Here is a 14290-nt window from a genome sequence, read left to right as displayed (position 1 = left end):
AACTCCAGAGCCATGCTCACCCCCTTGGATTCCCTGCTCCCCCCTCCCCATGCCAAGCCCAGCCACCTCCTCCTGCCCCAGAGACCCCTCCTCCTGAGGGAAGTTGTGGGGCCCTTAGGGTCAGGACTCCAAGCCCTGTGTCATGGCAAGGGACACCCCAGCTGATTGGTGACAGGCCTGGAAGCAAGGGTGGGGCCCTGGGCCCCAAGATGGGCTGTGTGGCCTTGGTCAGGTCACAGCCTCTCAGCCCAGCATCACAGCCTCGCACACCCCTCCAGGCCCACGTGCCTGAGATGTCAGTCACACACACAGGCTCCAGCCCCACTCCCCACCCCCATGCAGGCGCATGGAGGGCACACATGTACACACAGGGACATGTACACACATACAGGAACATACACACATGCACAGGGACACACACACAGGCTCATCCCCCAGCCACCAGGATGCCACTTTTTCATTCTTACATGTTGCTGCTGCAATAAAATAATTAAAGCATGAATATTCAAATGGTAAATGCTAGAGAGGGTGTGGAAAACAGTGAACCCTTGTACACTGTCGGTGGGAATGTAGTTTGGTACAGCAGTTATGGAAAATGGTATGGAGAGTCCTCAAAAAACTAAAAATACACTTACTATAAGATACAATAATCCCAATCCTGGGCATATATCCAAAGGAAGCATTAATACAGAAAGATACCAGCACCCTAATGTTCATAGCACTATTTACAATAGGCAAGACATGGAGACAGCTTAAATGTCCAGCAACAGATGACTGGATACAGAAGCCGTGTCATGTATACAATGGAATACTACTCAGCCATAAAAAATAATATCATGCCATTTGGAGCAACATGGATGGCCCTGGAAAACATCATTCTAAGTGAAGTAAGCCAGAAAGAAAGAAAAACACCATATGACAACACTCATGTGGAATCTAAAATTAAACAGGCTTAGAAAACAAACTCATGGTTATCAGAGGGGAACAGGGTGGGAAAGGATAGACTGGGAGTTCAAGATTTGCAGACAGTGAGTGGTAAATATAAAATAAAGCAACAAGTTTATACCACACAGCACAGGGAACCATAGTCAAAATCTTGTAGTAGCTCATGGTGAGAAAGGACATGAAAATGAATATACGAATGTTATTGTATGACTGAAGCATTGAGCTGTACACCAGAAATTGACACAAAATTGTAAACTGACTATAATTCAATAAAATAAAAATTTAAAAATCTGAATATTTAAAACGACCCTTGAGAGAAATGGCCCCATCTCACCAAAGGAAGGAAAACGCTGAGACACTATGGGGAGGAGGAGGGGAGATGGTGCTGAGAGGCCGGGAGAACGGGAGGGCAGATATAGAGGGGCACCAGGCAGGGGGAAAACGCGGAGAAGAGGGGATAGATTCTCTACCCCAAGGAACGCATGCCAGCCAGATGTATGACAGGGCCATATGGCATTTGGACAGGCCAGGGTGGAGCAGGGCTGAAAATGGGCCACAGGCTGACCTGGGCATCTTTCAGGCTTCCAGCTGAGCTGGGAATGGAGGGAAAAGTGTGACCCAGCCTCCCCTAGCCTCAAAGCAGGAGTCTTCGGACAAAACCTCGGACCATGGCTGTATAGAAAACGGAGCTAAACAAACATCCAATTTCTGTGAATTATATGTGGAAAGTGTTGATTTACCGATGCCCAGTAGGCAGAGAACCAGTGGAAACTGCTCTCACTCGCTCCCATACACACAGCATTGTAAACATCCACTCACCCAGCCCTTGGCACAGGACACTTGACGAAGAGTGGTCTGTTATTCCAAAGACAGGATGAGGCCTCAGAAAACCTGGGAGAAGGAGAAGGCAAAGTAGAGAATGGAAACCAGTGCAGGATCTGTCCTCTGGTAATGGAGCATCAAAGGTGAAACACTGTTTACCTTGGAAGCACACTCTCAAGAAGGCAGCAAGCATGGGAATGAAGGTGATGTGCTGAGTGTTAGAAGAGTGCACCGCAGATGCTTGGCTGACAGAACTCAAAAAATTAGCACAAAATATCCCCACAATTGAATCTGAGACCAAGATCCGAGCTGCAAAATCTGAGCTAGCAGAGGCAGCGGAAAAAAAGGGATAGGGCTACGGATGATGGCCCACGCAGAACTCAGGGATCTAGAGTGCGTTGTGGGTATTGGTGGGTACATTAAAGAGAGCAAATAAAACTGTGACCTCAGTGAGACAGCAACCGCACTGGCGCGTGAGGTTGAGTTTATCGATATGTCCTATGGCCACATCAACTGCATCTGCAGGACCAGGGACCAATTTGAAATTTTGCCAATACAGAACGTGTGGGGATCAATCAGAGATATCATGCATCTGGTCTTAGGGTTCCAGGGGGCGTTGGGTTTGAAATCAGTATTAAAAGATTTAGGATCTGCTATATTCGTAACCTAGACTTGGATAACGATCTGGTTTGAGGCAGAGGATACGGAACAGCTCTGTGTTTGCTTTCGTGAACCCATGACTCAAGGATGAGAGAACAAGGAAGAGTGGTCAAAGTCCACAGCATGAGAATATGAAGCATTTCTTACAGCATTATCTCCCAAATGCAGATGCTACATTTTGGACGACACTGACAGGGTACTGCACCGAGGACACATAGGTCGGTCTTCGGGATCATCCCAGCAGGCCCTGAAGTATGACATCCATACATATGCTTCCACTGGTGTTTCTGTAGACAGAGAAGCTCTGGGAAGAACTGGTAACATTGGGACATTCCCATGGCAGTAGAAAGTACAAGCGCACTCTCTGTAGGCACTTTTGGAGACACTCCAAAATGACATACAGAGGAATGAAGACCTGAAAACATATAGAAGCTTCATTTCCAGTAGAGGAAGTGCCTTGTGCCCTTTCAGAACTGTGAGATTAGCGTAATAAAAATGAGGTTCTACTAACTGAAATAGTATGGTGTGTTCATCACAACAAAGGGAACACCAGCAATTTGAGTTATACCAGACAACACACACAGGAACAGGGCATGGCATCAAGGTCTAGGGAAAATTGTCCTCTCAGAAATGCCATGGAATTGCTTACACCAAATACCCTAAAGTTTTCATAAATCCAATCCCTATAAGTCTATACTACATACCTGCTAGTACTTGAAGAATAGAGAAAAAGAAGTATAGAGAAAAACAACAGGAAGTGCCATTTTCTGTTCCAAAGTGATTGAAGGCCCAAAACATAAGCTTTCAAACAACTAGACGGCAAAACGCTACCAGAGAAAGCACTGAAAATGGAAGTGAGGAAAACACTGATGAACAGCAGGGCCTCTGAATAACAAAAGGCAGAATACCAGAAAAGGGGAAGAGAAAGTCTAAAGAAGAACCCAATAATGAAAGAAAACTCAATGGGTGAGATAATAACTGGGCTAAAGTCAGTCCTAAGCCGACTACAAAATGCAGAGGGACTCGTGAATGACTGTGATGACAGGGGAACAGAAATCAATCTATCAGAAGAAGACACAGAAAAGCAAGTGCAAACCAATGCAAACATCGCTGTTGAATCATGGGTTAAGACAAAGCAGGAAAGAATAGGACTCATAGAATTCCCAAATGGAAAAGCAAGAGAAAAAATAAAAATTCTGAAAAGGAATTTGTACAAAAATCAGAATGAAACTTGCTGAAAACCAAGAAAGGATCATCTATACGAATTCAGGAAGTACACAGCGTCCAAATGAGGTGGAATATCTATAGACCAATAAGCAGCTGTAGAATTCAAATAAACAAATTTCATGATCATCCCAGTGATGTAAAATGCACCTCGAGGAAAGCAAATTAGTCACAACAGAACCTCCAGAGGGGTTTCAGCTGATATCTCGGCAGAAATTTTGCTGCACGGGGAGAAGTGCGAGGACATAGACCATATCCTGAATGAGAAAAAGCTGCAATCTAGGGTAGCCTATGCCAAATGACCGCCGTTTATAACAACGGCAGAGCGAGGGAATTTCACTGACCATCAAACCTTAAAATAATTCAGCAGTTTGAGACTGATCCTAAAACAAAAATTGAGAATCCTTCCCCGAGAAGAAAAGTAGCATGATGAAATGGAAATAACAAAACCATTATTGCAAATGAAAGAAGAGCCTGAGTTGCAAAGAAGTAAGAAGAAGAAGGCAAGGAGGACATCAAAATCCTAAAGATAGGAGAGGGTAGCAGGAAATCATAGGTGATTTTAAGCACTATCTTAAGTGAATCAGCTTACATGACTGTCTGTCTGAAGCAAAAGGAGAGATGCATGGCCTAATGTTTTTGCAAAATAAACAAACAGACAAACAAACAAACACCAAAAGGTTACAGTTGGCTGACATATACCAAACAACCATGATTATTAAAAACAAAATACTCAAAGTGATGTCAAGGATCATTCAGCACGCAATGACCCAGTATCGCGGCTAGCATGTACTCAAAACACTTGTATTCAGAACACAGACGCGTGCATTAGTATTCATAGATACTGATCCAGAAGTGCATATCTTGACCCAAACCAAATGACGGTTTTCAACAACAGTGGGTCATAGAAAGGGATATAGACTTTCAAGAATTCCAACAGGATGAATGACTGCCATATTCTAACCTAGGTAGAGAAGAAATGGCATAAGCCTATAACAAAGACAAGTAGCTCTGCAAAACTGTACTAAGAGCAAAAGAGACATACAGGAAAGTGCACGTTGGGATTGGTTTCATTTCTAGGAATTTCAGCTCCCATGAAAAAAACGGATCCATGTTCTGAGAGTGTGGGTGTTTCAGCAGAAAGCAACAGACGGATATGTATTCTGGGTGAATGGATATTACACAAGCATGAGTTTCCTGGAGTGGGTCTCTTTGTACTGTGAACTGTTAGAAAGTTTATAGAGCTGTCAATCGATAAACTAAACATGGACACACTTCCCTCCGTTTTTACTGTGTATACAGATCTGAACAAAAGGAAAGAGGGAAGAGAAAAGACCATGGGACCCTTGTTGATATATTCACATTTCACTAAGGAACCTCTCGTCTAATGCAGCCTCTCCCCCAACACTGACTTAATGCATCAACCACTGTGAATCTCACTTACCGGTTGGATTCCAGGTAGAATGTTGGTGTGTACCATGAGGCTTGTTGCGGCTGGTGGATCCAATGTAACTGGGCAGAATTCTGTTGGTGGATCTGTGTGATGGAGGGGCTGCCGCCCTATGTGGAGATTGGCTTAATTCTTTGGTTCGGGAAGCTGTGTAAGTTGGAGATACTGTTGCTGCCCAAAGACCTGAGTTCACGGGTCAGTTTCCAGAATCTGAAAGGGCATACAGTGGAAGAACTACCTGTCATCAGATTAATGCTGAGGCTCCGAGGTACGTTCAGACTTACCCATTCTTGTTGATGTCGACTTTATGGGAGACAAGAAGAGAAGTTGGAAGAAAAGCTGGCTGCATGGATTGAGGAGATGTGCGAACACATTGATGAGAGTTGTTCTGCTACAGTGAAGAATATAGTCATGGAGACATCTCTAGAGTATACCAGGGTCGAAAGAAATTCATGAGAGCTAATGAACCACGCTGATACTGGCAGAAACATACTGAGTGTGAACTTGTACTTGAGAAATTTACTCGATTCTCTGCTCCAAGAATGGGTCCATGATTACTGATGTCTAAAAGAGAAGAGATGGTAGAGATGATAAAAGCGCTCATGTTATTGGAAAAGTTCATGAGAATCCACACATCCCAAGGGGCAGTTATGAATCATTCATACCAAAATGCACCAAGCCCAAGTAAGCCGATTCCCAGGTTTGTGCCTAGCTATCATTCACATGCTCTTCCCTCCACTCCACTCAGACATCCATTTCAAAGGATCAGAACCTGAGCTGCAATGAATCCAGTATTAGGAGAGCAATCCCCTCATAGAATCAGAGTACATCCTCTTTCACACTCGGTAAACAGTGAACTCCTTAAAGGTCAAATACTCTCGAATAAAATAGATAAGAAATGAACACTTAACTCACACAAAGGAATGATGAACTTGCCGTAGATTCAGGAAATGCTGGGATTATGTATTCTCTGGGCTGAAAGGAGTGTGGTAAGTGAGTGGAATATTTGACTGAACTTGAACATGTATTAGGCCTCAGTTTTTCAAGACAGTACAGGAAAATATTAGAAGTCAGATAGTGAACTGAACTGTAAAATTCGCCAAACACATTAAAGACACATGTTATGTGGACCGTCTTTCACTTCCGTCAAGCCCCGGGTGCACTATATCTTGGATGTGCAGACTTGGTTGTGTTAAATTGCTTTATCCAACATGATCAGATGATTAAGCGTTCTCAGCACTGATAGAAGAACACCTGGTTCTCTATAGCATAGCATAGCTACAGCAGGGTTCTCAAAGTTAAATGCCTCTAGGTGCTTTTGGAATCAAGCCTAAATATATATATTCTGTGCAGAATTTCTTGTATATTCCTAGAGAGGAATGTTACCCCTTGAAATGCTAACATTGCCTAGTATGTGTCATTGGGAGTAAAGGGCAGCAGGTGCACAAGGGAAACACAGGTTGGGGGTTATTTCATAGTTCCAATAGGTATTTAATGGTTCCTATTGTTGTTGGATGCTTAAAGAGAAAAGAGTTGGCATGTCCCCTTCAAACTTTTGGACTGCTATTTTACATTGAGTCTGCCTGGTTTTTCCTTAGAGCTGACAAAATGTAACAAAAATTGAAAAGTCTGGCTTCTAGGTTGATGAGGTAATTTTCAAAAAATAACTTCACTTTCATATAAATCCCAAAACACGTAAATTAATACTATTAACCTTCTTAAAGACTGCAACTGCCTTGTCAACATAAGGTCAAAGCTGGAGTCATCGGACAATCCCTACGACCATGGCTGTAAAGAAAACGGAGCTAAACAAATATTCAATTTCTGTGAATTATTTGTGAAAAGTGTTGATTTATCGATGTCCAGTAGGCAGAGAACCAGTGCAAACTGCTCTCACTAGCTCCCATACACAAAACTTTGTAAACATACACTCACCCAGGCCTTGGCATAGGACAATTGCCTAAGAGTGGTCTGTTAATTCCAAAGACAGGATGAGGCCTCAAAAAAAAGGAAGCAGGAAATGGCAAATTTGAGAATGGAAACCAGTGCAGGATCTGACCTCTGGTAATGGAGCATCAAAGGTGAAAGTCTGTTTTCCTTGGAAGCACACTCTCAAGCGGGCAGCAGGCACGGGATTGAAGGTGATGCACTGAGTATTAGCAGAGTGCACAGCAGATGCTTGGCTGAGAGAACTCAAAGAAATCAGCTCAAAATATCCCCACAATTGAATCTGAGACCAAGATCCGAGCTGCCAAATCTGACCTAGCAGAGGCAGCGGTAAAAGAGGGATAGGGCTACGGATGATGGCACACGCAGAACATAGGGATTTAGAGTGCGTTGTGGGTATTGGTGGGTACTTTCAAGAGAGCAAACATAACTGTGATCTCAGTGAGACAGAAACCACACTGGCGGGTGAGGTTGAGTTTATCGATATATCCTATGGCCACATCCACTGTATCTGCAGGACCAGGGTCCAATTTGACATTTTGCCAATAGAGAACGTGTGGGGCTCAATCAGAGGAATCATGCATCTGGACTGAGGTTTCCAGGGGGCGTTGGGTTTGAAATCAGTATTAAAAGATTTAGGATCTGCTAAATTCATAACATGGATTGGGAATACAGTCTCGTTTGAGGCAGAGGATGCGGAACAGCTCTGTGGTTGCCTTCGTGAACCCATGACTCAAGAATGAGAGAACAAGGAATAGTGGTCAAAGTCCACAGCATGAGAAGATGAAGCATTATGTACAGCATTATCACCCAAATGCGGAAGCTACATTTTGGACGGCACTGACAGAGTACTGCACCGAGGACATATAGGTCGGTCTGCGGGATCATCCCAGCAGGCCCTGAAGTGTGACATCCATACATATGCTTCCACTGGTGTTTCTGTAGACAGAGAAGCTCTGGGAAGAACTGGTAACATTGGGACATTCCCATCACATTAGAAAGTACAAGTGCACTCTCTGTTGGCTGTTTTGGAGATATTTGAAAATGACATACAGAAGAATTCAGAGCTGAAAACCTATAGAAGCTTCATTCCCACTAGAGGAAGAGCACTGTGCCCTTTCAGAATTGTGAGATTAGTGTAATAAAAATGAGGTTCTACTAACTGAAAGAGTATGGTGTTTTCATCACAACAAAGGCAACACCAGGATTTAGAGATATACCAGACAACAAACACAGGAACAGGGCAGGGCATCAAGGTCTAGGGAAAATTGTCCTCACAGAAATACCATGGAATTGCATACACCAAAGAGTCTAAAGTTTGCACTTAACCAAGCCCTATAAGTCTATATTAGATACATGAAATTACTTGAAATTTAGAGTAAAACAAGTATAGTAAAATAAACAGGATGTACCATTTTCACTTCCAAAGAGATTGAAGGCCAAAAAAATAAGCTTTCACACAACTAGACTGCAAAACGTTTCCAGAGCATGCTCTGAAAATAGAGGTGAGGAAAACACTGATGAACAACAGTGCATCAGAATCACAAAAGGCAGAATACCAGAAAAGGGGAAGAGAACGTCTAAAGAAGAAAATAATAAAAACAGAAAAGGCAATGGATGCGATAAAAACTGGGCTAAGGTCAATCCTAAGCAGACTACATAATGCAGAGGGACTCGTGAATGACTGTGAGGACAGGAGAACGGAAATCCCTCCATCAGAAGAAGACACAGAAAGCAAGTGCAAACCAAACCTAACATCACTATTGAATCCTGGGTTAAGAGAAACAGGATTAGAATAGGACCCATAGGATTCCCAAATGGAAAAGCAAGTGATAAAATAAAAAATTCTGAAAAGGAATATGTAGAAAAATCAGAATGAAACTTGCTGAAAGCCAAGAAATTATCATCTATACGAATTCAGGAAGTACACAACGTCCAAAAGAGGTGGAATACCAATAGACCAATAAGCAGCTGTAGAATTCAAATAAACAAAGTTCATGATCATCCCAGTGATGTAAAATGCACCTCGAGGAAAGCAACTTAGTCACAACAGAACCTCCAGAGGGGTTTCAGCTGATATCACGGCAGAAATTTGCAGCACAGGGAGGAGTGCCAGGACATAGACCATATCCTGAATGAGAAAAAGCTGCAATCTAGGGTAGCCTATGCCAAATGACCGCCGTTTATTACAACGGCAGAGCTAGGGAATTTCACTGACCAGCAAACCTGAAAAGAATTCAGCAGATTGTGACTGATCCTAAACCAAAAATTGAGAATCCTACCCTGAGTAGAAAAGTAGCAAGATGAAATTGAAATATCGAAACCATTATTGCAAATGCAAGAAGAGCCTGAGTTGCAAAGCAGTAAGAAGAAGAAGGCAAGGAGGACATCAAAATCCTAAAGATGGGAGAAAGTAGCAAGAAATCATAGGTGATTTTAAGCACTATCTTAAGTGAATCATCTTACATGACTGTCTGTCTGAAGCAAAAGGAGAGCTGCATGGCCTAATGTGTTTGTAAAACATACAAACAATCAGACAAACAAACAAAAACCAAAAGGTTACAGTTGGCTGACATATACCAAAAAACCATGGATATTGAAAACAATATACTCAAAATGATGTCAAGGATCATTCAGCACGCATCGACCCAGTATCGCGGCTAGCATGTACTCAAAACATTTGTATTCAGAAAACAGACGCGTACATTACTATTCATAGATACTGATCCAGAAGTGCATATCGTGACCCAACACAAATGACGGTTTTGAATAAGTGTGGGTCATAGAACGGGATACAGTATTATAAGTCTTCCAACAGGATGAATGAATGACATATTCTACGCTTCGTAGGGAAGAAATGGCATAAGCCTTTAACAAAGATAAGTAGCTCTGCGAAATTGTACTAAGTGCAAAAGAGACAGACAGGAAAGTGCACGTTGGGATTGGTTACAATTCTAGGAATTTCAGCCCCCATGAAAAAATTGGATCCATGTTCTGAGAGTGTGGGTGTTTCAGCAGAAAGCAACAGACGGATATGTAATCTGGGTGAATGGATATTACACAAACATGAGTTTCCTTGAGTGGGTCTCTGTGTACTGTGAACTGTTAGAAAGTTTAAATAGGTGTGAATCCATAAACTGAACATGGACACACTTCCCTCCGTTTGTACTGTGTATACAGATCTGAACAAAAGGAAAGAGGGAAGAGAAAAGGACCATGGGACCCTTCTGGATAGAATTACATTTCCCTTAGGAAACTCTCGTCTAATGCAGCATCACCCCCAACACGGACTTGATGCATCAAACCCTGGGGATGGCAGTTACCTGTTGGATTCCAGGTGGAATGTTGGTGTGAAACACGAGGCTTCTTGCGGCTGGTGGATCCAAGGAAACTGGGCAGAATTCTGTGGGTGGATCAGTTTGATGGTGGGTCTGCTGCCCTATGTGGAGATTGGCTTAGGTCTTTTTTTTCGGGAACCTGAGTAAGTTCGAGATACTGCTGCTGCCCAAAGACCTGAGTTCACGGGTCAGTTTCCAGAATCTGAAAGGGCAGACAGTGGAAGATCTGCCTGTCATCAGCTTACTGGTGAGGTTCCGAGGTGTTTTCAGAATTGCCCAGTCCTGTTGACGTCGACTTTATGGGAGACACGAAGAGAAGCTGGCAGAAAAAATGGCTGCATGGATTGAGGAGATGTGCGAACACATTGATGAGAGTTCTTCTGCTACAGTGGAGAATATCGGCATGCAGACATCTCTAGAGCATACCAGGCTCGAAAGACCTTCATGAGAGCTACTGAACCTCTGTGATACTGGCAGAACCATTCGGAGTGTCAACGTGCACTTGAGAAAGTCACTCAATTCTCTGCTCCAAGAACGGGTCCAAGATTCCTGACGTCTAAAAGAGAAGAGATGGCAGAGATGATAAAAGCGCTCATGTTCTTGGAAGAGGTCGTGAGAATCCACAAATCCCAAGGGGCATTTACGAATCATTCAGACCGAAATGCACCTAGCCCAGGTAAGCATATTCCCACGTTTGTGCCTAGCTATCAATCACATGCTCTTCCCTCCATGCACTCAGGCATCCATTTCAAAGTATCAGAACCTGAGCTGCAATGAATCCAGTAGGAGGAGAGCAAGCCCCTACTAGAATCAGAGTTCCTCCTCCTTCACACTCGGTGAACAACAGTGAACTCATTAAAGGTCAAATACTCTCGACTAAAATAGATAGGAATTGAATACTTAGCTCACACAATGAAATGATTACCTTCCCCTAGGTTCAGCAAATGTTGGGTTTATGTATTCTTAGGGCTGAAAGGAGTGTGGGAAGTTTGAGGAATCTTTGACTGAACTTGTATATGTATTAGGCCTCAGTTTCTCAAGACAGTACATGAAAATATTAGAAGTCAGATAGTGAACTGAACTGTAAAAGTCGCCAAACACATTAAAGACACAAGTTTTGTGGACCGTCTTTCCCTTCCTTCTAGCCCCGTGTTCAATATAACTTGGAGGTGCAGACATGGTTGTGTTAAATTGCTTTACCCAACATGATCGGATGATTAAGCCTTCTCAGCACAGATAGAAGAACACCTGGTTCTCAATAGCCTAGCATAGCTGCAGCAGGTTTCTCATAGTTAAATGCCTCTAGGTGCTTTTGGAATCAAGCCTAAATTTGTATATTCTATTTTGATATTCTTGTATAATCCTAGAGAATAATGTTACCCCTTGAAATGCCAACATTGCCTAGTATGTGTCATTGGGAATAAAGGGCACCACATGCACAAGGGAAACCCAGGTTGGGGGTTATTTCATGGTTCCAATAGTTATTTCATTGTTCCTTTTGTTGTTGGAGGCTTCAAGGGAAAAGAGTTGGCATGTCCCCTTCAAACTTTTGGACTGCTATTTTACATTGAATCTGTCTGTTTTTCCCTTACAGCTGACAAAATGTAACAGATATTGTCAAGTCTGGCTTCTACGTTGATTTCATAATTTTCAATAACTAACTTCAATTTCATATAAATCCCAAAACACATAAATCGATACTATTAATCTTCTTAAAGCCTGCAACTGCCTTATCAACATAATGTCAAAGCTGGTGTCTTCGGACAAACTTTCCAACCATGGCTGTAAAGAAAACGAAGCAATACAAATATCCAATTTCTGTGAATTATTTGTGAAAAGTGTTGATTTATCAGTGCCCATTAGGCAGAGAACCACTGCAAACAGTTCTCACTAGCTACCATATACAAAATATTGTAAACATTCAATCATCCTTCCCTTGGCACAGGACACTTGTGGAAGAGTGATGTGTTACTTCCAAAGACAGGATGAGGCGACAGAAATCCTGGAAGCAGGAAAAGGCAAAGTAGAGAATGGAAACCAGTGCAGGATCTGACCTCTGGTAATGGAGCATCAAAGGTGAAACACTGTTTACCTTGGAAGCACACTCTCAAGCGGGCAGCAGGCATGGGATTGAAGGTGATGCGCTGAGTGTTAGAAGAGTGCACAGCAGATGCTAGGCTGACAGAACTCAAAGAAATCAGCTCAAAATATCCCCACAATTGAATCTGAGACCAAGATCCGAGCTGCCAAATCTGATCTAGCAAAGACAGCGGAAAAAGTGGGATAGGGCTACGGATGATGGCCCTCGCAGAACTCAGGGATCTAGAGTGCGTTGTGGATTTTGGTGGGTACTTTCAAGAGAGCAAAGAGACCTGTGACCTCAGGGAGACAGCAACAGCACTGGCGCTTTAGGTTGAGTTTATCGATATGTCCTATGGCCACATCCACTGCATCTGCAGGACCAGAGTCCAATTTGATATTTTGCCAATAGAGCACCTGTGGGGATCAATCAGAGGTATCATGCATCTAGACTGAGTGTTCCAGGGGGTATTGGGTTTGAAATCTGTATTAGAAGATTTATAATCGGATATATTCAGAACCAGGTTTGGGATTACAGTCTGGATTGAGGCAGAGGATGCGGAACAGTTTTGAGTTTGCCTTCGTGAACCCATTAATCAACAATGAGAGAACCAAGAAGAGTGGTCAAAGTCCACAGCATGAGAATATGAAGCATTTCTTACAGCATTATCACCCAAATGCAGATGCTAAATTTTGGACGACACTGACAGGGTACTGCACCGACGACACATAGGTCGGTTTTCGGGATCATCCCAGGAGGCCCTGAAGTATGACATTAATACATATGCTTCCACTGGTGTTTCTGTAGACAGAGAAGCTCTGGGAAGAACTGGTAACTTTGGGATATTCCCATGGCAGTAGAAAGTATAAGCGCACTCTATGTTGGCTGTTTTGGAGACATTTCAAAATGTCATAAAGAAGAATGCAGAGCTGAAAACCTATAGAAGCTTCATTTCCACTAGAGAAAGTGCCCTGTGCCCTTTCAGAATTGTGAGATTAGTGAAATAAAAATGAGGTTCTACTAACTGAAACAGTATGGTGTGTTCATCACAACAAAGGCAACACCAGGATTTAGAGATATACCAGACAACACACACAGGAACAAGGCATGGCATCAAGGTCTAGGGAAAATTGTCTTCACAAAAATAACTTGGAATTGCGTACACCATAGAGTCTAAAGTTTGCTCTTAAACAAGCCCTATAAGTCTATATTACATGCATGATAGTACCTGAATTGTAGAATAAAAGAAGTATAGTAAAAGAAACAGGAAGTACCATTTTCAGTTCCAAAGAGATTGAAGGCCCAAAAAATAAGCTTTCAAACAACTCGACGGCAAAATGTTACCAGAGCAAGCTCTGAAAATGGAGATGAGGAAAACAGTGATGAACCACAGTGCCTCAGAATCACAAAAGGCAGAATACCAGGAAAGGGGAAGAGAAACTCTAAAGAAGAACCCAATAGTATCAGAAAACTCAATGGATGAGATAAAAACTGGGCTAAAGTCAATCCTAAGCAGACTACATAATGCAGAGGGACTCGTGAATGACTGTGAGGACAGGGGAACAGAAATCCCTCCATCAAAAGAAGACACAGAAAAGCAAGTGCAAACCAACGCTAACATCACTGTTGAATCCTTCGTTAAGAAAAAGCAGGTAAGAATAGGATTCATAGGATTCCCAAATGGAAAAGCAAGAGATAAAATAATAAATTCTGAAAAGGAATTTGTAGAAAAATCAGAATAAAACTTGCTGAGAGCCAAGAAAGTATCATCTATACGAATTCAGGAAGTACACAGCGTCCAAAAGAGGTGGAATATCAATAGAC

General features: G+C 42.6%; 1 long non-coding RNA gene across 1 annotated transcript; it reads right to left on the bottom strand.

Annotated features, from left to right (window-relative positions):
• Positions 1-1700: 1700 nt before the first annotated feature.
• Positions 1701-10901, bottom strand: LOC141573726 (uncharacterized). The gene is made up of 4 exons (XR_012499741.1): positions 10372-10901; positions 5386-5665; positions 5096-5311; positions 1701-1836 (listed from the first exon to the last, which is right to left on the bottom strand). It is a non-coding gene; the product is annotated as an uncharacterized LOC141573726 (long non-coding RNA).
• Between the last annotated feature and the right edge of the window lie 3389 nt (positions 10902-14290).

This window comes from Camelus bactrianus, chromosome 17, assembly GCF_048773025.1.
Source record: "Camelus bactrianus isolate YW-2024 breed Bactrian camel chromosome 17, ASM4877302v1, whole genome shotgun sequence".
In the NCBI taxonomy this organism is placed as follows: domain Eukaryota; kingdom Metazoa; phylum Chordata; class Mammalia; order Artiodactyla; family Camelidae; genus Camelus; species Camelus bactrianus.
Note: the sequence above shows the minus strand (reverse complement) of the source record. Positions and strands in the feature narration are given on the sequence as shown.